This window comes from Phyllobates terribilis, unplaced genomic scaffold (assembly GCF_046119375.1).
Source record: "Phyllobates terribilis strain yellow unplaced genomic scaffold, ASM4611937v1 Scaffold_8__6_contigs__length_399053987, whole genome shotgun sequence".
In the NCBI taxonomy this organism is placed as follows: domain Eukaryota; kingdom Metazoa; phylum Chordata; class Amphibia; order Anura; family Dendrobatidae; genus Phyllobates; species Phyllobates terribilis.
This window is the reverse complement of record NW_027362768.1, coordinates 136,552,949-136,578,317: the sequence shown is the minus strand read 5'-3', so window position 1 is coordinate 136,578,317 and position 25,369 is coordinate 136,552,949.

The following is a 25,369-nucleotide window of genomic DNA, read 5'->3' as shown; positions in this document are numbered from 1 at the left end:
GTATACTAGGATGGGGATGGAGGGCCATGTATACCAGGATGATGGGCCATGTATACCAGGATTGGGATGGGGTTCCATGTACAGCAAGATGGGGGGCCATGTATACCAGGATGGGGGACCATGTAGACCAGTATGGGGGGCCATGTATATCAGGATGATGGGCCATGTATACCATACCAGGATGGGGGACCATGTATACCAGGATGGGGGGGCGCGTATATCAGGATGTGGGGGCAATATATACCAGGATGGGGCATATATATACCAGGATGGGGGATATTAGTACAGAACTGGGGGACATTACCCCTATAACATTGTCAGCAGCAGACCCCACCACCCATAACAGTGCATCATGACCACATTTTTTCCTTCAATTTCTTTTTTTTCTATTTTCCTTCTCTAAAACCTGGGTGCGTCTTATTTTCCAGTGCATCTTATAGTCCGAAAAATACAGTAGCTTTGATATAAAATTAGCACTGTAAGGGAAGGTGCAGACGACCGTATAGTATCTCATCCGAGATAATTAAGTCGATTATGCAAATCATACTCTGTTCACACTCTGATCACACTCTGATCAGAATGTGGTCTGATCCTCTCGGGTGCAGAAAAGATGGAGAAAAAAAAATGTTTCCAACTTCTCCATTCTGTCAGCCCATGGAAATTGGACTGCACTCAGATGCCATCCAAGTGCAGTCTGATGGTTTCTATGTACTCATTGACTTGCATGGCTCAGTGCGATCCAAATATCAAATCAAACCCAGGCATGCAGCAATTTTTTCCTCGGACCAGCTCCCTACGAGCAAGAAATCGGACATGTGCGTGACCCCATAGACTAATATTGGTCTGGATCACACTCGGACTGAAAACACAGTTGTCTGCACTGGCCCATGGGCTTCATTCACACGGCAGTATTTTGGTCAATATTTCAAAACTATTAGTCGGTCAAACATACAGAAATGTTGCCTATGTTTCTTTTATACTTTTTCTCTGATTGTTCCTCTCCTGGTTTTGGCTTACAAATACTAATGTGAAACACTGACCAAAATACTGGTGTGTGAATGTAGCCTTATCCATAGCACCAATGCAATTCTTGCATACCGTATTTTTCGGACTATAAGAAGCACCGGACTATAAGACGCACCTAGGTTTTAGAGGAGGAAAATAGAAAAAGAAAATTTAAGCAAAAAATGTGGTCACAATGCACTGTTAAGGTGGAGGGGGTCTGCTGCTATCACTGGTATAGTGGTAATGTCCCCCAATACTGATAATATCCCCCATCCTGGTATATATGCCCCCCCCTTCCTATTATATGTGGCCCCCATCCCCATCCTGGTATGCATGGCACCCCTCCATCCTGATATGCATGGCACCCCTCTAATCCTTATCCTGGCATGCATGGCACCCCTCATCCTTATACTGGTATGCATGGCACCCCTCATCCATATCCTTGTATGTATGGCACCCCTAATCCCTATCCTGGTACTGTATGTATGGCACATCAAATCCCTATCCTGGTACTGTATGTATGGCACATCAAATCCCTATCCTGGTATGCATGGCACCCCTCATCCCTATCCTGGTATGCATGGCACCCCTCATCCATATCCTTGTATGTATGGCACCCCTAATCCCTATTCTTGTATGTATGGCACCCCTAATCCCTATCCTGGTACTGTATGTATGGCACATCAAATCCCTATCCTGGTATGCATGGCACCCCTCATCCCTATCCTGGTATGCATGGCACCCCTCATCCCTTTCCTGGTATGCATGGCACCCCTCATCCCTATCCTGGTATGCATGGCACCCCTCATCCCTATCCTGGCATGCATGGCACCCCTAATCCCTTTCCTGGTATGTATGATCCCCCTCATCCGTATACTGGTATGTGTGGCCCCCTCATCCTTATCCTGGTATGTATGGCCCCCTCATCCGTATACTAGTATGTATGACCCCCCTCATCCTTATCCTGGTATGCATGGCACCCCTCATCCTTATCCTGGTGTGCACGATCCCCCTCATCCATATACTGGTATGTATGGCCGCCTCATCCTTATCCTGGTATGTATGGCCCCCTCATCCTTATCCTGGTATATATGCCCCCCTCATCCTTATCCTGGTATGCATGGTCCCCCTAATCCCCATCACGCTGCACATACAAAAATAAACACTCCTACTCACCTCTCTTCTCTCTCCTCCAGCGCTGCGTCCTGTCTGCCGGCAATGATCTCACCATGTGAGTCGCGCATGACGTCACTGCCATGAGTGGCTCACAAGGAGACATCAGCTGCCAGAAGTCACTGATCCCCATGCCAGGACTGTGTGCGCATGGAGCAGTGACTTCATGCTCCTTAATAGCCGGCACACAGCGTATCCGCAGCGCAGCTCATGCTGCTGCTGGCGATCGCATGTGCCCGCTATTAAAGGACATGAATATTCAGAGAGGTTGAATATTCATGCCCTTTAACAGCAGGCACACGCGATTGCCCGACAGCAGCAGGAGCCGCTCTGCTGATACACTGTGTGCCGCTATTAAGGAACATGAATATTCAGTGCTCCCCACACCCATGGACGTGGGGAGCAGTGAATATTAATTTTCTTTTGCAGTGGCGACAGTGTAGGCTGCAGCAGGTGGCTGCTGCCTCCTGTGCCCCACTCCTCCGCCGCCGCTACCACTCCCCCCACACTGTATAGATATATACCCCTCCCTCCCCCAAACATTTAGACTATAAGATGCACTCCCCATTTTCCTCCAAAATTTTGGAGGAGAAAAGTGCGTCTTATAGTCCGAAAAATATGGTATATAGTCTAACCTTTGTAAAGCCAGACTTGTTAGAATGGTGAAAGTACTGTAAGCATTAGCACTTGTTTTAAACATAATCTATAAAAATATATATATTTTTCAAGGGGTTATTCTTTATATGATGTGTCACTTATTGGACTGCTTGGTGCAGTTTTGAAAAAATCCCAGTTTTCTCTGCTGTAGATGTAGCAGTGCTCAGAATGCTGAGCTCTGTATAACCTCGCTCACACCTTTGATTGGCAGCTTCCTGTGTACACTATACCTTCTCAATAAGCTGCCAATCAGTGTGGGGGGGGGTGGAGTTACACATATTAGCTGAACTGCTTTGCATGCGACACCTAGCGTTGGAATCAGGGTCTTTGCCCAAAAATTATGTTGCTTTCAAATTAAATAGTAAAAACCTGCTGATAGAATTGAGTAAAATCAGAAAGACTCAGGAGTGATTGGAGCATGTAGCTACCATTGTTATAGGGTATGAGACTGCCATGTTATATCACACATGAATGCAAAGTTATAAGACATGTAACTAGATATGTGTGATTTTTTTTTGTTATGAGACTTGTGTTTCTTCGCTGTTATGGCACAAGATTTTTACTTTTATTAGATAAGAGGTTACCACTGTTATTTGGCACTGACTATAATCAGCATATGAGCGTGCACATGTGAGCTTTTGTATGATTTTCAAAATCCATACTTCATAATTACAAGCTTTTGGGTTAATCTTGGCAGGTTATAAATGAGCAAAAGTTATGGCTGGAAGGCAGCACATTGACTCACGATTTTTTTTTAGCTTTTCTCCCCGCAAAATGAAGTTTCCAAGGCACATTGGATAGACTTGGGATAAGTCACTCTATCTGGCAGATTCTAGAGGAACCGCCGGCCTTCACCCTTTATCTCCGGTACAGGGATCTGGTCTTACAAAGGGGACCACTGGATTGCTTCCATGGAAGAACTGCTATCCCGAGGAGCAAACCAGAAGCAAGAAAATGGTCTGGAAGCAAGATCAGACCCAGGAGGGCGGTGTAACGACAAAATCATAAAGAAAGAGAATAGTCAAAAAACAAATGGAGGTCAAAATCAGAAATGTCCACTAGGAATATAGAAAAGCACTAAAAGCACAGGAGTAAGTCAATTTATAACTGGCAGTGGGCTGCAGGAATTCAGGAGCTTAAATAACTTGCAGCCCCACCCAGCAGGGTGCAACAGTGATATGTTAACACTATATATCCCAGCCTGGACGTAACTATAAGTCCTAGAGAACACAGAATTAGAACTGTTGACAGGAAGGGAAGGCACCAATACAGATGTCCCAACATACAGTATATTACAGAAGTGAGTACACCTCTCACATTTTTGTAAATATTTTATTATATCTTTTGAAAATAGATATTTGAGCAAAAAAAATATATATAGAAAAATTATTTATTGAACCTGCATCTCTTATCAGAGACAATGAACTAATTTATTTGCAATAGACACAAAGGCCTTAGCTTTGTACAGAGAATGTTATCAAGCATCACAATTCACTATAAAGAGAACATGATCACTAATATTGTACAAATTCTGCAGTTGTATAGCTATTATACTTTGACATCGTAATCAATGAACTGGTTATTTACTGCAAATTTCAAGAAAGATTTCTTCATGAAGACAATATTTTTTCAGCGGGTGTCCTGCTTCAGTCTTAACCCAGCGGCAGTGCTATAAAAAGGAGGTCATGTTCCCCCGTGTAATCCAGGGACAGCAGATCTGCTGGCGCAGTGCATCAATACTGGGCAGCAGCAGCCATTCGGCTCCACAATAACCTGCAGATTCACTAGATGCCCAGAAAGACAAAACATTCATTTTTTACTTCTTTCCAGGACAGAACAATGAGAACCACACTGTCAATACAATAATGCAATTACAAAATAAAAAATATCATAGCGCGTGTTGGTTTTGTCAGTGAAAAATGTGACTGTGAACTACTCTTTGTATTAAAGTCAATGGAAATCTTTGTTAAAGAATTGTCAACATGGATCATTGTTTATAAAATAGAAAATATTTCACAATATGAAAAAAAAGAATAAAAAATGGAAACTAAAATGGAAATTTAGTTCAAGTCATCAATATTGTTTTGTAACAATAATTATCAAAAATGATTTAGTACTTAAAGGGCTTTTTCGGAGAGTAATAATTAGCCAGAGATTGCATAAACCTGTAAAGTAAGTTTGTAAAATATAGATTACCTATATAGAAATGTGCAAGGCTCAAAATTAATATAAATACATTCTTTATAGGATAACATAATAATTAAAAACATAAAAATAGACATACAGAAAACAGACATATAAAATACTAAAGGTAGGTAAGTGCTAATAACAAAACTCCCTTGTGTGAATGCTACAAATCAGTACAGAGTTTTATTGTGTGCAATCACAGTATTGAGGACGGATACTCAAAAGGTACAAGTTAAGGCCCTTTATGGTACATACAGGTAAACAGAGAGAAAGTGATAACACATGAAAATTCACATAATGATAATAATGCACAGTGCCATGAAGTACACTTTACCTATCAAAGAAAACCCACCCAACGCACGTTTCGCATCAAGCTTTGTCAGGGGTTGTTTGGAAAATGCATCATATAGACTATATAAATGCTTAGAGACCAACCATGGCATAGATCACACATTATTTAGCACTTAAAGGGCTTTTTGAAGACTAATAATGTGACAGAGAATAAATAAGCCTGTAAAGTAAGTTTGTAAAATAATTGCATTTCCAAAATTAAATTTGACCATGGATCATGTGTAGTGATGAGCGAGTATGTTCGGTTAACCCTTTCGGCGAGTGTGCTCGGGCGAATACCGAGTATCTTCAGCGTGCTTGGTGATATATTTGAATCACTGCCGTGTGCATGATTTGCCACTGTTGACAGCATTAATGCATGTGAGAAATGCTTAAGAAACAAGCATTCCTCACATGTATTAAAGCTGTCAAACAGTCGCAAATCATGCACACGGCAGTGATTCAAACTTATCACCAAGTACGCTGAAGATACTCGGTACTCGCCTGAGCATACTGGCCGAAAGAGTTAACCGAACATACTCGCTCATCACTAATCATGTGATATAACCTACAATGTTCCTTTTCATTTCTGCTGATATCCTGTTCAATACTACCAAGATACTTTGGGTCTTATTCTGGGTCTGAAAGTATGAATGTCATCAGTGACATCACCTACAGGGAATTTGAATTGCTGGTACGTCTACAGACATGCAAGGTTTTACCTCCCTGCTGTCATGGCTCACCAGGTGAGTTGGATCCTCCAAGCCCCAGGTACCAGATCCATTTTGATGGAGCTGTCCGAAACCCACGCCAAAACTCTCAAAACTTTTGCAAAAATTCTACTTTGCTCAAAGATTTTGTGACTTTTCAAAGTGTTTTACGACAGTTTTCTTGGGTAAACGCCTTGATGAATTGAGGCCAAAATGTTTGCTGCAAAGTAAATTCCCAACTTATTGACAGGCAGAATGGAAAAAAAGAAATATGGTGGGAAAATCAAATGCAAGTCACAAGGCTAAACGTCATAATTAGGGATGAGCGGACTTGTGGAAGTTCAGGTTCGTCGGGTTCGACCAAACTTTAGTCCGAAGTTCAGTTTGGGTACCAGAACTCTACCCAAACTTAAACCCAAACCCCATAGAAATCAATGGGTACCTGAACTTTAGTGTTGTAAAATAGCCATATGCAAATTGTCTCTTCAGAGAGGAAGACAACTAGAACTCTAGCGCCACCTATTGAAAGTAGCAATCCTAAAAGTCAATATCGACTCTCTAACGAGCCTTGTCACATGACTTAGGATAAAAGCCATAGTCATAATCTCAATTTACAGACACTGTGTTTCAGGGTACTGCCCCTTTTCAGTGCAAAGTTTGGCTGGGTGAAAGGCGTCTGGCGGGATCCAAGGGGTAAGGTTTCTCCTTGCGGAGAGTGAAATTCTTAATATGTCACTCTCCGCAAGGAGAAACATTACCCCTTGAAAAATGGCCATAGTAACGGCTAGGGGGCTCTCTCTCTGTCTAAGATCCAAACTCTAAAATGGACTTCCAGGAGAAGTTCAGCATCGGACCCTAGGTGTCCGGTATGAACCCCCAACTTTACAGTTTGCGATCTCTCATGTCTAGTTATAATGCAACACAAGTTGGCAGGTAGACTCAGCCTAATATTTCTTCATTTTTACGTAAAATACAAATAAAAACAGAATCTGTTGATGAACACAAACTATCAATACAAAAATGTGGATCTGGTAAGAATATGTTTTACAGTCTCTTCACCCAAGGAATATGAAGCCTAAGTTGAATTACATATTGGAGTTTTCTCTCCGGCGCGTCTTGCACGATTGGTTACAAAAGAGTCAAAGATAAGAATCTTAAGGATCAATCAATTGATCCCAGCATGACTGGATGTTAAAGAAACTATAGACTGACAAAATAGAAAACAGTGACATCTTGATACATATCCTCAATAATACGCATCTAGAGGATAAGAGAAGCAAAGCTGCAGGGTGCCTTAGGGCAGCATTCCGATGCACGGGCAGCACTTAACTGGTTAAGTGAGGTCTGTCACAGAACCGACTCTTTGATCAGTATCATGAGGAGCGCATTGTTCTGGTAAAATGATTGTGACACAATTAGAACAGCTGGCAGATCGGCCTGCACTGAGCAGCGCTCATCGAGATGGGGTAATCCATCACTTCATGGCGACAACGCAGTCCCTTAGCCCGGCATTTTCTTAATTGCTGCATCTCCAGAATTTGGGGGATTATTATGCTACGCTCTCCAAGTTAAGGCATTTATTCATTAAAATGTCACTGATATTACCAGTGACCAAATGTCAAGACATTTTATTCCTACATTAACTCTTTCACTGTCAGAGTAGACACAGTCATAAGGAGCCAATGAGGATATTTTCACGCTAGTGTTGTGACTTCTGTTTAAAGCAACAACACTCTTCTAGATCCATCGTTTGCCAGATCCCCTCGATGTCTGACGAGCCTCATCGACTTATACTGGAGTCCATCAGTTTACACCATTGTTTTAACTCATTTTATTAGAAAAATTTTTTTTTGCATAAAGTCCTAATCTGTCAAATTTTCCAAAGCTCCCTGCAAAATGCTCTTGATGAAACCTCTGAGGGCAATTTGAGCAGACCCTAAGTATAGAAGTAAAGTCATATAGAAACCAAGGAGAGTTTGCATAAGTTTCCAGTAAAGCATATGACATACATTAGTAGGCTCTCAACTGTTTGGAGGGTTGATATTGATATGTCTCATAATTAGAGATGAGCAGTGTTCGACTAGAACTGTTCGCCAATCTCAAATTCGAGCTGTTTTGGGCGGTGTTCGAGTTGTTCGACGAACCCGAACGATTTGCAAAAAATTCGGCTGTTCGAGGTTATGTTCGATAACTGTTCGTGCACCAAAAGCGTGTCCTGCATGTCTGGTGCTATTTAGAGCACCAATCATGCAGGGATTGTCTGCCACTCACTGTAATGCCACAGCCATGGTGGTTGTGGCATTACAGTGATTGCCCAAATCGATGGGAACAGTGCCAACAGTGAAACATGAAAAGCCGGCAATTCATCAGCGGCATACACCGGTACCCGACAATTTAGAACCGAAAGAATAGAGCTTCACACATAGATTAGATAGATAGAGACATGTCAGTCACACATATAAGAAGCACAGTGACAGTGTTGCTTACTGTACTTGTCATTTAGTGTAAAGGATTTATTAAAAAAAATATTAGTGTTTTCATGCACCGTCTCTTTAAAAAAGCCGGCTGGCAATTCAGCAGCGGTACCCGACAATTTATAACAGACAGAATAGAGCTTCACACATAGATTAGATAGATAGAAACATGTCAGTCACATATATATGAAGCACAGTGACAGTGTTGCTTACTGTACTTGTCATTTAGTGTAAAGGATTTATCAAAAAAAATAATAGTGTTTTCATGCATCGTCTCTTTAAAAAAGCCGGCCGGCAATTCAGCAGCGGTACCCGACAATTTATAACAGACAGACTAGAGCTTCACACATAGATTAGATAGATAGAAACATGTCAGTCACATATATATGAAGTACAGTGACAGTGTTGATTACTGTACTTGTCATTTAGAGTAAAGGATTTATTAAAAAAAATAATAGTGTTTTCATGCACCGTCTCTTTAAAAAAGCCAGCCGGCAATTCAGCATCTGTACCCAACAATTTAGAATAGAAGGAATAGAGAATCATACATAGATTAGATAGATAGAAACATGTCAGTCACATATATATGAAGTACAGTGATAGTGTTGATTACTGTACTTGTCATTTAGTGTTAAAATAAAGGATTTATTTAAAAAAAAATTGGCGTGGGGATCCCCATAATTTTAGGCTCTAGCGGAGGTTAAGCAGACAGCTGGGGCAGATGTTTGAAGCCTGGGAAGGGGGTAATACCCACGGAGCTTCCGAGGCTACTAATATCAGCCCCCAGCGGAATACCTAGCCTTTACTAGCTATTAAAATGGGGGACCCCCCAAAAAAATGACGTGGGGTCCCCCCTATTTTAATAGCTAGCAAAGGCTAGGCAGACAGCTGGGGGCTGATATTAATAGCCCAGGAAGGGTGCCATGAATATTGGCCCCCTCCCAGGCTAGAAACACCAGCCGTCAGCCGCCCCAGAAATGGCGCATCCTTAGGATGCGCCAATTCTGGCACTTAGCCTCGCTCTTCCCACTGCCCTGTAGCGGTGGCAGTGGGGTAATAGGGCTGGGGTTGATGTCAGCTTATAATGCCAGCTGACATCAAGCCCAGGTTAGTAATTGAGAGGCGTCTATAAGACACCCCCATTACTAACCCCATAGTCAAAGTTAAAAGAAAACACAAACACCCAGAATAAAGTCCTTTAATTGAAATAAAGACACATTCCTTTATTGTTCTAAATTAAACCATACTTACCATCACGCCCATTCCAGCTGAAGCCAACGATCTCCTGCAATAAAAGAAAAATAATAAAGCAACCTCATCCTTACCTTTCCATGGTTCCCACGACAGCTTCAGCTCTGCTACATCGAGATAACAGGCTGGACCGCAGCAGAACGCTGCCATCCAGCCTGTCATCCCACAGACACTGAGAAGCGCAGGCATGCTTGCGCTCTGCAGTGTCTCTCTGTGACGGCATCCAGATGAGCCGAGGTCATGTCCAATGAACTCGGCGCACCTCATGCACGTCACTGACAGCGTGGGAGAATTCTCCTGCACTCAGCACTTCAGCGTGAGAATTCTCCCACGCTGTCAGTGACGTACATGAGGTCAGCTGAGTTCATTGGACATGAATGAGCTCACCTCATGCACGTCACTGACAGCGTGGGAGAATTCTCACGCTGTAGCGCTGAGTGCAGGAGAATTTTCCCACGCTGTCAGTGACGTGCATGAGGTGAGCTGAGATCATTGGACATGAATGAGCTCACCTCATGCACGTCACTGACAGCGTGGGAAAATTCTCCTGCACTCAGCGCTTCAGCGTGAGAATTTTCCCACGCTGTCAGTGACGTGCATGAGGTGAGCTCATTCATGGCCAATGAACTCAGCTGACCTCATGTACGTCACTGACAGCGTGGGAGAATTTTCACGCTGAAGTGCTGAGTGCAGGAGAATTCTCCCACGCTGTCAGTGACGTGCATGAGGTGCGCCGAGTTCATTGGACATGACCTCGGCTCATCTGGATGCCGTCACAGCGAGCGAGACACTGAGGAGCGAAAGCATGCCTGCGCTTCTCAGTGTCTGCGGGATGACAGGCTGGATGGCAGCGTTCTGCTGCGGTCCAGCCTGTCATCTCGATGTAGCAGAGCTGAAGCTGTCGTGGGAACCATGGAAAGGTAAGGATGAGGTTGCTTTATTATTTTACTTTTATTGCAGAAGACATTGGCTTCAGCTGGAATGGGCGTGACGGTAAGTATGGTTTAATTTAGAACAATAAAAAATTGTGTGTTTATTTCAATTAAAGGACTTTTTTCTGGGTGTTTGTGTTTTTTTTAAATACTTTACTAGAAATTCATGGTGGTCATGTCTAATATTGGCGTGACCCCATGAATTTCGGGCTTAGGGCCAGCTGATAATGCCAAGCTGGCCTTAACCCCTTTATTACCCAGTGAGCCACCGCACCAGGGCCCTGGATGAGTTGGGTACAGCGCCAGAAGATGGCGCTTCTATGAACGCGCCATTTTCTGGGGCGGCTGCGGACTGCAATTTGCAGCGGGTGGGGCCCAGAAAGCTTGGGCCTCCCTGCGCTGCGGATTCCAGCTCCCAGCTGCCTAGTTGTACCTGGCTGGGCACAAAAATAGGGCGAAGCCCCACGCATTTTTTTTTTTAATTATTTCATGAAATTCATGGAATAATTAAGAAAAAAAGGGCTTCCCCTGTCCAACCAGGTACAAATAGGCAGCTGGTGGTTGGGGGCAGCCCGTCCCTGCCTGCTGTACCTGGCTGGACACAAATATAGTGCGAAGCCCCACGTCAATTTTTTTTTAATTATTTCATGAAATAATTTTTTTAAAAAAGGGCTTCCCTATATTGTTGTGTCTGGCCAGGTACAAATAGGCAGCTGGTGGTTGGGGGCAGCCCGTTCCTGCCTGCTGTACCTGACTGGACACAAATATAGGGCGAAGCCCCACGTCAATTTTTTTTAAATTATTTCAGGAAATTCATGAAATAATGAAAAAAAAATTGATGTGGGGCTTCGCCCTATATTTGTGTCCAGTCAGGTACAGCAGGCAGGAACGGGCTGCTCCCAACCACCAGCTGCCTATTTGTACCTAGCTGGACACAACAATATAGGGAAGCCCTTTTTTTCTTAATTATTCCACGAATTTCATGAATTTAAAAAAAAAATACGTGGAGCTTCGCCCTATTTTTGTGTCCAGCCAGGTACAACTAGGCAGCTGGGGGCTGGAATCTGCAGCGCAGGGAGGCCCAAGCTTTCTGGGCCCCAGCCGCTGCAAATTGCAGTCCGCAGCCGCCCCGGAAAATGGCGCGTTCATAGAAGCGCCATTTTCTGGCGCTGTACCCAACTCATCCAGGGCCCTGGTGGGGTGGCTCACTGGGTAATAAAGGGGTTAAGGCCAGCTTTGCATTATCAGCTGGTCCTAAGCCCGAAATTCATGGGGTCACGCCAATATTAAACATGACCACCATGAATTTCTAGTAAAGTATTTAAAAAAAACACAAACACCCAGAAAAAAGTCCTTTAATTGAAATAAACACACAATTCTTTATTGTTCTAAATTAAACCATACTTACCATCACACCCATTCCAGCTGAAGCCAATGATCTCCTGCAATAAAAGTAAAATAATAAAGCAACATCATCCTTACCTTTCCATGGCTCCCACGACAGCTTCAGCTCTGCTACATCGAGATGACAGGTTGGACCGCAGCAGAACGCTGCCATCCAGCCTGTCATCCCGCAGACATTGAGAAGCGCAGGCATGCTTGCGCTACTCAGTGTCTGGCTGTGACGGCATCCAGATGAGCCGAGGTCATGTCCAATGAACTCGGCTCACCTCATGCACGTCACTGACAGCGTGGGAAAATTCTCACGCTGAAGCGCTGAGTGCAGGAGAATTTTCCCACGCTGTCAGTGACGTACATGAGGTGAGCCGAGTTCATTGTCGGCTCATCTGGATGCCGTCACAGTCATACACTGAGGAGCGCAAGCATGCCTGCGCTTCTCCATGTCTGCGGGATGACAGGCTGGATGGCAACGTTCTGCTGCGGTCCAGCCTGTCATCTCGATGTAGCAGAGCTGAAACTGTCCTGGGAACCATGGAAAGGTAAGGATGAGGTTGCTTTATTATTTTTCTTTTATTGCAGGAGATCGTTGGCTTCAGCTGGAATGGGCGTGATGGTAAGTATGGTTTAATTTAGAACAATAAAGAATTGTGTGTTTATTTCAATTAAAGGACTTTATTCTGGGTGTTTGTGTTTTTTTTTTAACTTTTACTATGGGGTTAGTAATGGGGGTGTCTTATAGACGCCTCTCCATTACTAACCTGGGCTTGATGTCAGCTGGCATTATAAGCTGACATCAACCCCAACCCTATTACCCCCTGCCACCGCACCAGGGCAGCGTGGAAGAGCGAGGCTAAGTGCCAGAATTGGCACATCCTATGGATGCGCCATTTCTGGGGCGGCTGACGGCTGGTGTTTCTAGCCTGGGAGGGGGCCAATATTCATGGCTCCCTTCCTGGGCTATTAATATCAGCCCCCAGCTGTCTGCCTAGCCTTTGCTAGCTATTAAATTAGGGGGGACCCCACGTCATTTTTTTGGGGGGGGTCCTCCATTTTAATAGCTAGTAAAGGCTAGGTATTCAGCTGGGGGCTATTAGTAGCCTGGGAAGCTCCGTGGGTATTACCCCCTTCCCAGGCTTCAAACATCTGCCCCAGCCGTCTGCTTAACCTCCGCTAGAGACTAAAATTACGGGGAACCCCACGCCAATTTTTTTTAATAATAAATCCTTTATTTTAATACTAAATGACAAGTACAGTAACCAACACTATCACTGTACTTATTATATATGTGACTGACATGTTTCTATCTATCTAATCTATGTGTGAAGCTCTATTCTGTCTGTTATAAATTGTCGGGTACAGATGCTGAATTGCCGGCCGGCTTTTTTAAAGAGACGGTGCATGAAAACACTATTATTTTTTTAAATAAATCCTTTACACTAAATGACATGTACAGTAAGCAACACTGTCACTGTACTTCATATATATGTGACTGACATGTTTCTATCTATCTAATCTATGTGTGATTCTCTATTCCTTCTATTCTAAATTGTCGGGTACAGATGCTGAATTGCCGGCCGGCTTTTTTAAAGAGACGGTGCATGAAAACACTATTATTTTTTTTAATAAATCCTTTGCAGTAAATGACAAGTACAGTAAGCAACACTGTCACTGTACTTCATATATATGTGACTGACATGTTTCTAACTATCTAATCTATGTGTGAAGCTCTATTCTGTCTGTTATAAATTGTCGGGTACAGATGCTGAATTGCCGGCCGGCTTTTTTAAAGAGACGGTGCATGAAAACACTATTATTTTTTTTGATAAATCCTTTGCAGTAAATGACAAGTACAGTAAGCAACACTGTCACTGTACTTCATATATATGTGACTGACATGTTTCTATCTCTCTAATCTATGTGTGAAGCTCTACTCTGTCTGTTATAAATTGTCGGGTACAGATGCTGAATTGCCGGCCGGCTTTTTTAAAGAGACGGTGCATGAAAACACTATTATTTTTTTTGATAAATCCTTTACACTAAATGACAATTACAGTAAGCAACACTGTCACTGTACTTCGTATATATGTGGCTGACATGTTTCTATCTATCTAATCTATGTGTGATTCTCTATTCCTTCTATTCTAAATTGTCGGGTACAGATGCTGAATTGCCAGCCGGCTTTTTTAAAGAGACGGTGCATGAAAACACTTTTATTTTTTTTAATAAATCCTTTGCAGTAAATGACAAGTACAGTAAGCAACACTGTCACTGTACTTCATATATATGTGACTGACATGTTTCTATCTATCTTATCTATGTGTGATTCTCTATTCCTTCTATTCTAAATTGTCGGGTACCGGTGTATGCCGCTGCTGAATTGCCGGCCGGCTTTTTTAAAGAAAGCGTCTTCTGAGCAGTTTGTGAGCTTTTGGACACCTTTGAAGGTGTTTTCTATGTGTTCCTATGTGTTTTTGTTTGCCTGCCATTGGTTTTAACGGTGTTCGACGGTGTTCTAAGCTGTTCGACGAACAGTTCGACGAACAGTTCCTCGAACATCCCGGTGTTCGACGAACCGAACCGAACCCGAACACTATGGGGGTGGCTCAACACTACTCATAATAAAAAAGTTTTATAAAAAAGTTACTGCCACTATCATATCATCAAATATTGCATACATCAATAGTACAAGCAAATCCTTGTAATCAGAAAACTATGCTACATTTACTATTTATGAGTCACTTCTCCGTCGTCTCCTTCCTAAACTTTTTAGTCCTTCAAATCTGTCTTGCTCAAGATAGGACTAACCGACAGCTCAGGGTCAGATTACAGCAGCTTGTTGAATTCTATAAAGGGGGAGGGCAGAGTGTGACGACAGATAGAGAGACACACAAGTGATGCTGCTTTCTAGTTTTTTATCTCACCCCAGTGCTGGATTCACAGCTACACTGCTCAGTACATTTGTATAATGTCCTCCATGCTACTGCTTCTTGACAGGGGCTTGGCTTACCCTTTGTGAGCTAGGCATTTAATCTATACAGGTTCACATGAGCGGGTGTCTGAACAGTCGGGCCCATATCCTGAGCTGCCCTTATCTATATTGAGGTCAGCTGACAAAAAATTAGGTGTTAATACTAGAGACAGGACAGGACTGTCCCGATTGGGTCACCTTGTCGCGGTGGAATGTTTTTTAAGTTTTTTTTATCAAAATAGTATTAACTATTTTATTTACATCTAATTTTATTATTTACTTACTACAGGGTATATGCTCATTTTGTTTTTTTTCTTGGGTTATGTACTTGATGATAGCAGGAATCCCTCATGTATGTGTGTACTGTGTATGGAAGACCTTATAGCAGCTGTTCTCCACCCAATTGTCTAGAAAGAACTGATGATTAGAAATGGAGCCCATAAAGGGAAAAAAAATTAAGTTATACAGTACAGACCAAAAGTTTGGACACACCTTCTCATTTAAAGATTTTTCTGTATTTTCATGACTATGAAATTGTACATTCACTCTGAAGGCATCAAAACTATGAATTAACACATGTGGAATTATATACTTAACAAAAAAGTGTGAAACAACTGAAAATATGTCTTATATTCTAGGTTCTTCAAAGTAGTCACCTTTTGCTTTGATGACTGCTTTGCACACTCTTGGCATTCTCTTGATGAGATTCAAGAGGTATAATGGCCAGAAATAGTATTATTGCTCATATACAAATGTCTGCTTAGTCGTATTCTGGAAAGTCATGTGAAGCAATGGACAATCTTTAAATTTACATTTGATCACGCAATAACACCAATTGTCAGGATGTCTTGCTTATTTTATCTCACACATTTGAGGCTGTACTCTACAGCCTACAACAGATTTACTGTGAAACTAAGCAAAGGTCTATGTAAAATCTGACTTATGTGAACAGTAAGGAAGTCTTACGAAGAACAGAAACCTAATATGACATGCTACTAAACAATACATTCAAAGAATTCAAGAGACAAAAAAATGCCTATACATATGGAGATTCTTTATGGGTCTATAACATCTTCAGGTGCCATTATGCAGCTCCATAGAACAGTAATTTAGCCACATTCATGAATGCTATTCATTATTTGATTTTTGATTTTGGGTTGAACTTCAGTAAATATATTCTCTAAAACATAACTTGGACATTACTGGTGAGTTACTCATACCAAGCGACTGCCTAATATGATAAGTTGTAGGTGACCTTGCTTTACAGGTATATGAAGTCTTCATTTATTGCTTTTCTCTAACTTTAGAAGGAAGAAACATTTTTGTTTTTAACTCTATGAATTATAGAAAATGCCACTTGAAGGACAAAAAAGAAGCTGACTGTATCATCGAATATAATCTCGCCCCAATGCCAAACTGGCAGGTGATTCGATTTCTGCAAAAAAAATAAATTATGGGCTCTATGATTTGAATAAGGTGTTTCTGTGATTTAAGCAAAATAAATAAAATATGGGTAATAAATTCATATATCATTTTTAGAAGTCGCTTATAAATCATAGAGTATTCATTCAACCGCTTGACAGGCAAATGATTGTGAGGCGTTAGCGTTGTCTGCCTGTGTCAAGAGTATGACTAAGTCAAACATTAGTTTTGACAGATGCCAAAGAAAAAAGATTGACAATGAAACATACCTTACAGCTCTTATATATAGTGAGCTTGCTGGATTTTGCACAGGAGCATGCACGTGATTTTTTTGTATGCTATATTATCACTAATAAAAATAAATAAAAAAATAAAGATATACCAGTAGAAAAATAGGAACAGATCACTGGCAAAATTGGAAATTTGTAATAAACTGGTGTCATAGTAGAAAAATTTCCCATAAAAAAAATTAACCTGCCCGACCCCAACACTTTGAGACCCAATGTTGGGAGGATATGAACTTTATTCCTCCCAGCAGATTAACTGTACATCTGCAGGTTAATGGCGTTTCTCACGTGACAGTTTCCCTTTAGATTAACTAGTTTTTAGTTAGTTATTTTCCAGGTGCTGCAGAGGTAAACATTTTTGTAATATACTTCATTATTTCATTTTGTTCCCTTCTCTTTGAAACGTTGTACTGCAATGCTGTTTTTCATGAACAGTTCATGCTCCTTTAGAAGCTGCTTTCAACTGCTGCCCTTCCAAGATGTGCAGACTATATTCATAGGTTCATAATTTAAGGTTGTAGAAAACACTAGTCCATCAAGTAGAACTTCTAACCTAACATATTGATGGAGAGAAAGGCCAAAAAATGCTAATTGCCCCATATTAGGAGCAAAATTCCTTCCTGACCATTATATTCGACCATTATAACATGGTTTGGCAGAGAATTCCAGTCTCATTGCTAATACAATCAGTCAATGTCCAGGAATTCCCCTCTACTACCCTGCCTCCTCTTGTCTCCAGTACTCACATGGAAAATTCTGTACTCTGTAAAACTGGAATGGAACTTGGCTGAGAAGCATTAACTGGCCAAATAAAACAGCACTGCAGTATGTTGTTTGGGAAAAAAGAAAGCTAAATAACAATAATTAAAAAAGTTTTGTTACTTTTTAAAGCAGCACTCCAGAAATTGTTTTGCAAACAATTGTAACTGACCATTAATATATTAGCTGTGGGATTCATTCCCAGCTACGTTGTATCCACATATGTTTCTCTTCCTGATAGGTAATAAATATACTTTTAAGACAACCCCTTAAAAGGGCAGCTATCGTAAGAAAATGACCTATTGTTTAAATCAGGTGTTTAATTTAAATTGTTTTTTAGGCAATGTTTTCTTTACATATCACTATATTAAAAATAAAAATTATAAATCATAACATTTTCACATCGGTCACTGGGGCTTTTTTAGACTCTAACTTCCTGTTGTTTTAGGAAACAACATACTGTATGTACATCAGCCACAATGAATTTGTTGTTTTCGGAAACAACACATGTACATAGCCATGATGAATGTGTTGTTTTAGGAAACAACACATGTATATAGCCATAATAAATCTATGTTTTGTATAGAAGCCTCTAATGAGCATAATTAAAGGCCATTGATAAGGGAAGGGAGCAGGCGGGGCTTTGACATTCCCTTTTGTGATTGGTGGATCCTGTGTTATCAGCTTTGAATAGAGGTGTTACCTTTCATTGTAATCCTGCCTCTGATGATAATGAGCCTTGCTGAAAACTCTTACTGAAAGGACAGAAAGAGTCTAAAATTTTGACAGTGGCCAATGTGAAAATCTCAAAATTACTAATTTTGTTCATGATGTATATAAAAACATTGCCAAAATATGTTCCAAAAATGTAGCACCTGATTTAAACAATAGTTCATTCTCTCATGATAGCTTAAATTTAGACTTAGCTCATAAACATCTCTTCTCAAAGAAAAAAGGGTCTCCTTACTACCATAATGAATATATAATTTTATTTTTGATAGATGGCAAGTAAGCAAAGTGCTTGCTTTTCAGTAAGTGTAAGATGTCTAAAATGTGAACATTTATGACTATTCCACATTTTCATGTATGAATCAGGCAAGAATTAAACCGGTCTCGGAAATTCTGCTGTTTCCCAATATAATGTGAAAATAAAATGAGTCAGCAATACTACAATAATAAATGAATCTATGTAACAATTATATCACATACATTACAAATACAACTACTGCAGAAACACGCAGGCCACGTTTTGGAGGAAATCATTCATCTAGAACATTACCTGAATGTTTCCGCAATTCATCTTAATAAATCTAATACTTGCACGGCCACGCACCTACATGAGCTGATAAATCTGAAAGTGATTGTGTCAGGCTGAGAGGTAAGGTCAGACAGGTCACATGCGGTACAGGTTATCTACAGAAAGGGGGGAAATGCTTATTTCATTTCGCAACGGCTTCTGTTTGTTCATAGACAGCCAATTTCCTAGTTTATGGATTTTCCCCATAAATTACTTCAATTTCTTCTTGCTATAAGGCTGATTTGTTCAGTTTTTTTCTTTGTATTGTTTCTTCTCTTTATGGTTTGTTTTTTTCATTTTTATCTTTTTATTTTTTTTCTTGTAAGTCTGCTCCATTTTAAAGTTATATATTTTTCTTATAAACTATAGGTTAAACTCATTAAGTTTTTAAGCCAGATTCTAGGCTTACAAAAAGTTGAGCAAAAATTTTTTGATTTTATACTGGCCTCTCTTCTTTTCTTAAACGTAGGTGGATCTTAGTGTAGGCGTTTGGTCATCATGACATCATTTTTATTCAATTCATTACAGGTAAAATACAGTATATCTTTATACCGAGTTAGCCAGTGTATAGAAAAATATTGAAATTTCAGAGTCCTTAGTGATTGATACTTTTCAATGGATAACTGAAAAGATGGTAACAAATAGCAAGCTGTCAAGACTTTTCAGGACTCTTCATCAGGTACAGTACAGACCAAAAGTTTTGAGACACCTTCTCATTTAAAGATTTTTCAGTATTTTCATGACTATGAAAATTGTACAATCACACTAAAGGCATCAAAACTATGAATTAACACATGTGGAATTATATACTTAACAAAAAAGTGTAAAACAACTGAAAATATGTCTTATATTCTAGGTTCTTCAAAGTAGCCACCTTTTGCTTTGATGACTGCTTTGCACACTCTTGGCATTCTCTTGATGAGCTTCAAGAGGTAGTCACCGGAAATGGTTTTCACTTCATAGGTGTGCCCTGTCAGGTTTAATAAGTGTGATTTCTTGCCTTATAAATGGGGTTGGGACCATCAGTTGTGTTGTGCAGAAGTCTGGTGGATACACAGCTGATAGTCCTACTGAATAGACTGTTAGAATTTGTATTATGGCAAGAAAAAAGCAGCAAAGTAAAGAAAAATGAGTGGCCATCGTTACTTTAAGAAATGAAGGTCAGTCAGTCCGAAAAATTGGGAAAACTTTGAAAGTGTCCCCAAGTGCAGTTGCAAAAACCATCAAGAGCTACAAAGAAACTGGCTCACATGAGGACCGCCCCAGAAAAGGAAGACCAAGAGTCACCTCTGCTTCTGAGGATAAGTTTATCTGAGTCACCAGCCTCAGAAATCGCAGGTTAACAGCAGCTCAGATTAGAGACCAGGTCAATGCCACACAGAGTTCTAGCAGCAGACACATCTCTTCAACAACTGTTAAGAGGAGACTTTGTGCAGCAGGCTTTCATGGTAAAATAGTTACTAGGAAACCACTGCTAAGGACAGGCAACAAGCAGAAGAGACTTATTTGGGCTAAAGAACACAAGGAATGGACATTAGACCAGTGGAAATCTGTGCTTTGGTCTGATGAGTCCAAATTTGAGATCTTTGGTTCCAACCACCGTGTCTTTGTGAGACGCAGAAAAGGTGAACGGATGGACTCTACATGCCTGGTTCCCACCGTGAAGCATGGAGGAGGAGGTGTGATGGTGTGGGCGTGCTTTGCTGGTGACACTGTTGGGGATTTATTCAAAATTGAAGGCATACTGAACCAGCATGGCTACCACAGCATCTTGCAGCGGCATGCTATTCCATCTGGTTTGCGTTTAGTTGGACCATCATTTATTTTTCAACAGGACAATGACCCCAAACACACATCCAGGCTGTGTAAGGGCTATTTGACCAAGAAGGAGAGTGATGGGGTGATACGCTAGATGACCTGGCCTCCACAGTCACCAGACCTGAAACAAATCGATATGGTTTGGGGTGAGCTGGACCGCAGAGTGAAGGCAAAAGGGCCAACAAGTGCTAAGCATCTCTGGGAACTCCTTCAAGATTGTTGGAAAACCATTTCTGGTGACTACCTCTTGAAGCTCATCAAGAGAATGCCAAGATTGTGCAAAGCAGTCATCAAAGCAAAAGGTGGCTACTTTGAAAAACCTAGAATATAAGACATATTTTCAGTTGTGTCACACTTTTTTGTTAAGTATATAATTCCACATGTGTTAATTCATAGTTTTGATGCCTTCAGTGTGAATGTACAATTTTCATAGTCAAGAAAATACAGAAAAATCTTTAAATGAGAAGGTGTGTCCAAACTTTTGGTCTGTACTGTATGTGCCTGATGAAGAGACCCAAGTAGTCTCGACAGCTTGCTGTTTGTTTCCATCTTTTCAGTTAGCCACTGAGGACTCTCAAATTTTAATATTATTCAATTCATTCAAATTTATGTAGGAAAGGGCCATAAATTACAGCAGAAATCTACTTCAGCTCAAAGCTGGAGTAGATGTCTGATTCTGATCCATGGGAAGTCCAAACTTTGCACGAATGTCATTGAGGCAAGTGTTCCTGCTTTATGAATTTGGCACATCATGCAGCAGTGGACTGATGAACTGGCCACAAAATCTTGATGCCATAGAGGTCTGGTGCAGATCCACCAGTCAGAACAAAGAGCTGCTTTGTAGGACAATGTCCAATAATGACAGACACGTGGTGACCATTACTAAATAGGTCTAGCTGGTCATGGCTTTCCTTGGCATGTCCAAGCTGATACAGGCTGCTGCTTCAAAGAAAAACAGCAGCCATAATAATCTATCTAGTTTTTACACGGGTCACTGAGCACTCTCACTACATTGATGCTTCCTATCACTTTTCAGTTTGTGCTGTGTACACTTAGGGAAAGAGGAGCATTTATTGAAGAGACAGGATTAAAATTAAATTATAACCGTTGTTTTAATTTTTATTTCATAAATCAATAGTACACATGAAAATAAGCAACTTTGTAATATATCTTATCAGAGAAATCTGCTACTTTTTCCTCAAGGTCTGATCATTAATTTTCAAAATTGTTAATTCTCAGATAAAATCTGTATTTGTATATGTAGTGAAGACAGCTTGTTACATTACTGAGATAGTAGATTGCATTTGCCACTGATAAGATTCTATGTAGATAGGAGGGGGGAAATTATGTAAAACTGTGTAACATTATTTTCAGATGTACTATTGATTTATGAAATAAAAAGTAAAAGTTATTCTTGATATGAAACTTTTCCCTTGGCTAGTGTCCACAGTTCGTGACCCTGTCCATTGTCGGCCCTTATTCACATAATGAGGCCAACTTTGACACATGGTAAGGTTTTAAATATTTGACAGCGTAGGACCATCCCAAATATGGGGTCACCGTGCCATGGTGGGATGGCTTTTATACTATTTTTGATCAAAAACAGTGTTACTAAGAACCCTATGTTATTTAAATGCACTTTTGCTTTTTATTTTTTTACAGCATGGTTTTTGTTCATTTTTGCTTCTTGTAGTTTTTTCCTGAATTATGGCCAGTTTAAACATGCATTTATGTGCTGCATGTATACCAACTTAAATCAAGATCAGTTTTTGTGTTTTTTTATTTATATAAGATTCTATGTAGATAGGAGGGGGGAAATTCTGTAAAACTATTTTCATATGTACTATTGATTTATGAAATATAAATTAAAAGTTACTCTTTAAATGAAAAGTAAGACTTTTATTATGGAACTGGAGACAGGAAACAAAGTTCCTTCTCCCTCCCTGCTCTGTGACCTCTGCACATGTCACAGAGCATGCCCACAACAACCTTCCATAAATGTTAATGAAATATGCAATTGAACTTTTGTCCCTAGTTTTCTTATGCCTAGGTGCCTGCAGTATGGCAAATCTCTTAAACTGTTGTTACAAAGATAATTTACATGTTAAAAAAATACATAATAAATAAAATCTAAAAGTAAAAAGAGACTATTTAATACAAATATGATGATACATTCCCTTTAGTCTCTCTTTTTCATGTCTCGGCTTTTTGGGGAATGCAGTATCATGGCTCAAGTCTAACTCATTTCTGCAAAACAATATAGACTCCGCTCCTATTCATCTGCAGATGTGCTGCACAGCTTCATGGGTAATGGCTGTATAAAATGGCATTGCTCGATAGTGTGTTTGCGATCATAGGATCAATTTTCTTTCAGTCTGTTTCAGATGCGGTGACAAATCATGCATTGAACCATCACAAACTAATTGAAACAATTTTTAAGAAACTGGTTTGCTTACTGTATTTCTATTTCAAGGCAGTAGAAATACTCAGCCATAGTCGTCTGTCAGTTCTTCTCCGTGTACCACTATGGATTCGCAATCTGTCACCCACCCATCTGAGACAAATGGATAATAGTAGTCTGAGGAGCCGCATTTTCCAGCCTGCAGCTGTAACGACTATGAAGGCCAGTACATAGAAATCTGTGATGTTGATATATTATGGCACATGACATTACCAATTATTGAGGCACTCTATAGAAAGGTTGTAAATGTATAGGCTTTTTTGCACTTACATTCCATTACTTGTAACGCGCCCCTGGGCCTGTGTCGCGCTGCGTTGCGCACGCGGGAGCTTACCCGGAGCCGGATCTCTTGAGGGTTGTAGTCTCGTGGCGGTGACCCGGTCCGTGCCCAGGGAGTCAAACTGAGCGGCGATGTAACAGCGGTAGATGCAGGACGACTACGCCACCCGTTGAATGCAGCTATGGAGCTGCCGCTGCAGGACAGTCCGCTGAGGCCGGTGGATGGATGGTGCAGCGTAGATGGTATAACCCCCAACGGGAGGGGTATGGCCTCAGGGCAGCAGATGTGGATGATGGGGGTAGCAGGAACCACTCAGAGACGGTGCGGTGTAATTCAGGGTCTTTACTGGTAACAACGATAGACCCTCCCGGAGTACTTGCTAGTGAACGGGGCCTGGTCAGTCCTTGAGCAGATGGGATCTCCCCTGGCCAGGCGGAGTTGTAGGCCTCCCAAACTGACTGTACTCTTCTGGCTACCTTGCTAGAAGCGGATATAAGTAGCCCACGTCCCTGAGTGTACCGTGTGGTGCTCACCCGTATGGCCGGTGACTCGGGGCCTTCTAATGGCTTCCGCTCCACGATGGCGGTGCTGGTCCCACGCGTGTGACCGTGCCTTCGGGTTTCTGGGCCTGAGGACCTGAAATCCCCTGCCGGTCGGCTTCTGCTGCTGGGTAAGAGTTAGTCCCCACAGCCTCGGACGCCGGGTCCGGTAAGAAAGCTTCTCAGTCAGGGCGAGCTCTGCAGCTGCCAGCCCCTGACTCGTAGTAGTATTGCTTCTGCTGTTTCTTGTCTCTACTCTCCTTGACTGACTAACCCTGCTTCAGCCCCGGGTTTATATAGGGGAAGGTCTTCCCCTCCCAAGACTGGGCAGGAGGTGTGGCATGCACAGGATCCCTGACCAAAGGACCTCCCACCTGCTCTCAGACATAACATTACATTACTGTGGGAAACCAGACCCCTGGGGTGCCACATTCCCCCTTAGTGAAATTTAGTGCTCCGGGACTAAACACATTTTAGAAAAACATAACAAGATATAACAATAACAATACAATAAGAAACACATAAAGGTGGTCACGGCATGTCCGTAACCGGGTGCAGTCTTTGAAGAAAGCAAGGTGTTCATTTCACCAAAACAGGGAGACGTAACCAGGTAGGGGTCTGTCCTACCCCGAGTCCTTAACAGTCTCTAGTCCATGCTGGGTTACGCTCCAACTATGTACAAGGATTCCCGGTAAATCCACCAAGGATTCCTAAAAATAACTGGAAACACAAAATTATACACAAGCAACAATACACAGATAAACATAAATAAAACAATTTATACACTTCAAATTCTCCAGCGTGCGGGTAACTGGCCTCTAGTGGCCCTAGTGGACCTACGGAGCTGACTGTCTGGCCCTGAACTGCAGGGTGTAGGAGCTGTCAAGGGTAAACTGGGCAGCTGTCTACCGGCTCTTTGTCTCACTAGGGGTACGGCAGGCTCACTATAAGCAGAGGGTTGATCCTCCTGTTCTGCTTGTGTGGAGTCTTCTGCCTCCTGGACCGGCTGTTCTTCCAGCTCTACCTGTTGCTCCGTAGGTGCTTGGGATGCTGGTTGGAGGAAGGTGAGTACGGGTACCACAACTGCACCATTGACTTGAGTCCAAGACCGAGGGAAGTCCCCGAGCACAGTACTAACCATATCTTCCCTTTCCTCTACGGGTCGATGGTCTTCTTGTTCCTCTTCAGGGTTCCTCAGTTGTTCGGGACACTTCTTCAGGTGGTCCCGGGATACAATGGCTGTGGTTTCCCCTCCGTCTTTACTGATGGTACAAACCTTCGGGTTCTCGTGGCTTGAGGGCAGTACGGTGTACGGGTTCTTCTCCCACTGGTCGTCCAACTTGTGGAGCCGTCTCTTCCTCTTCAAGACCTGCTCTCCGGGTACCAGGGGAACAGCGGGAGCATACTGGTTGTAAGTT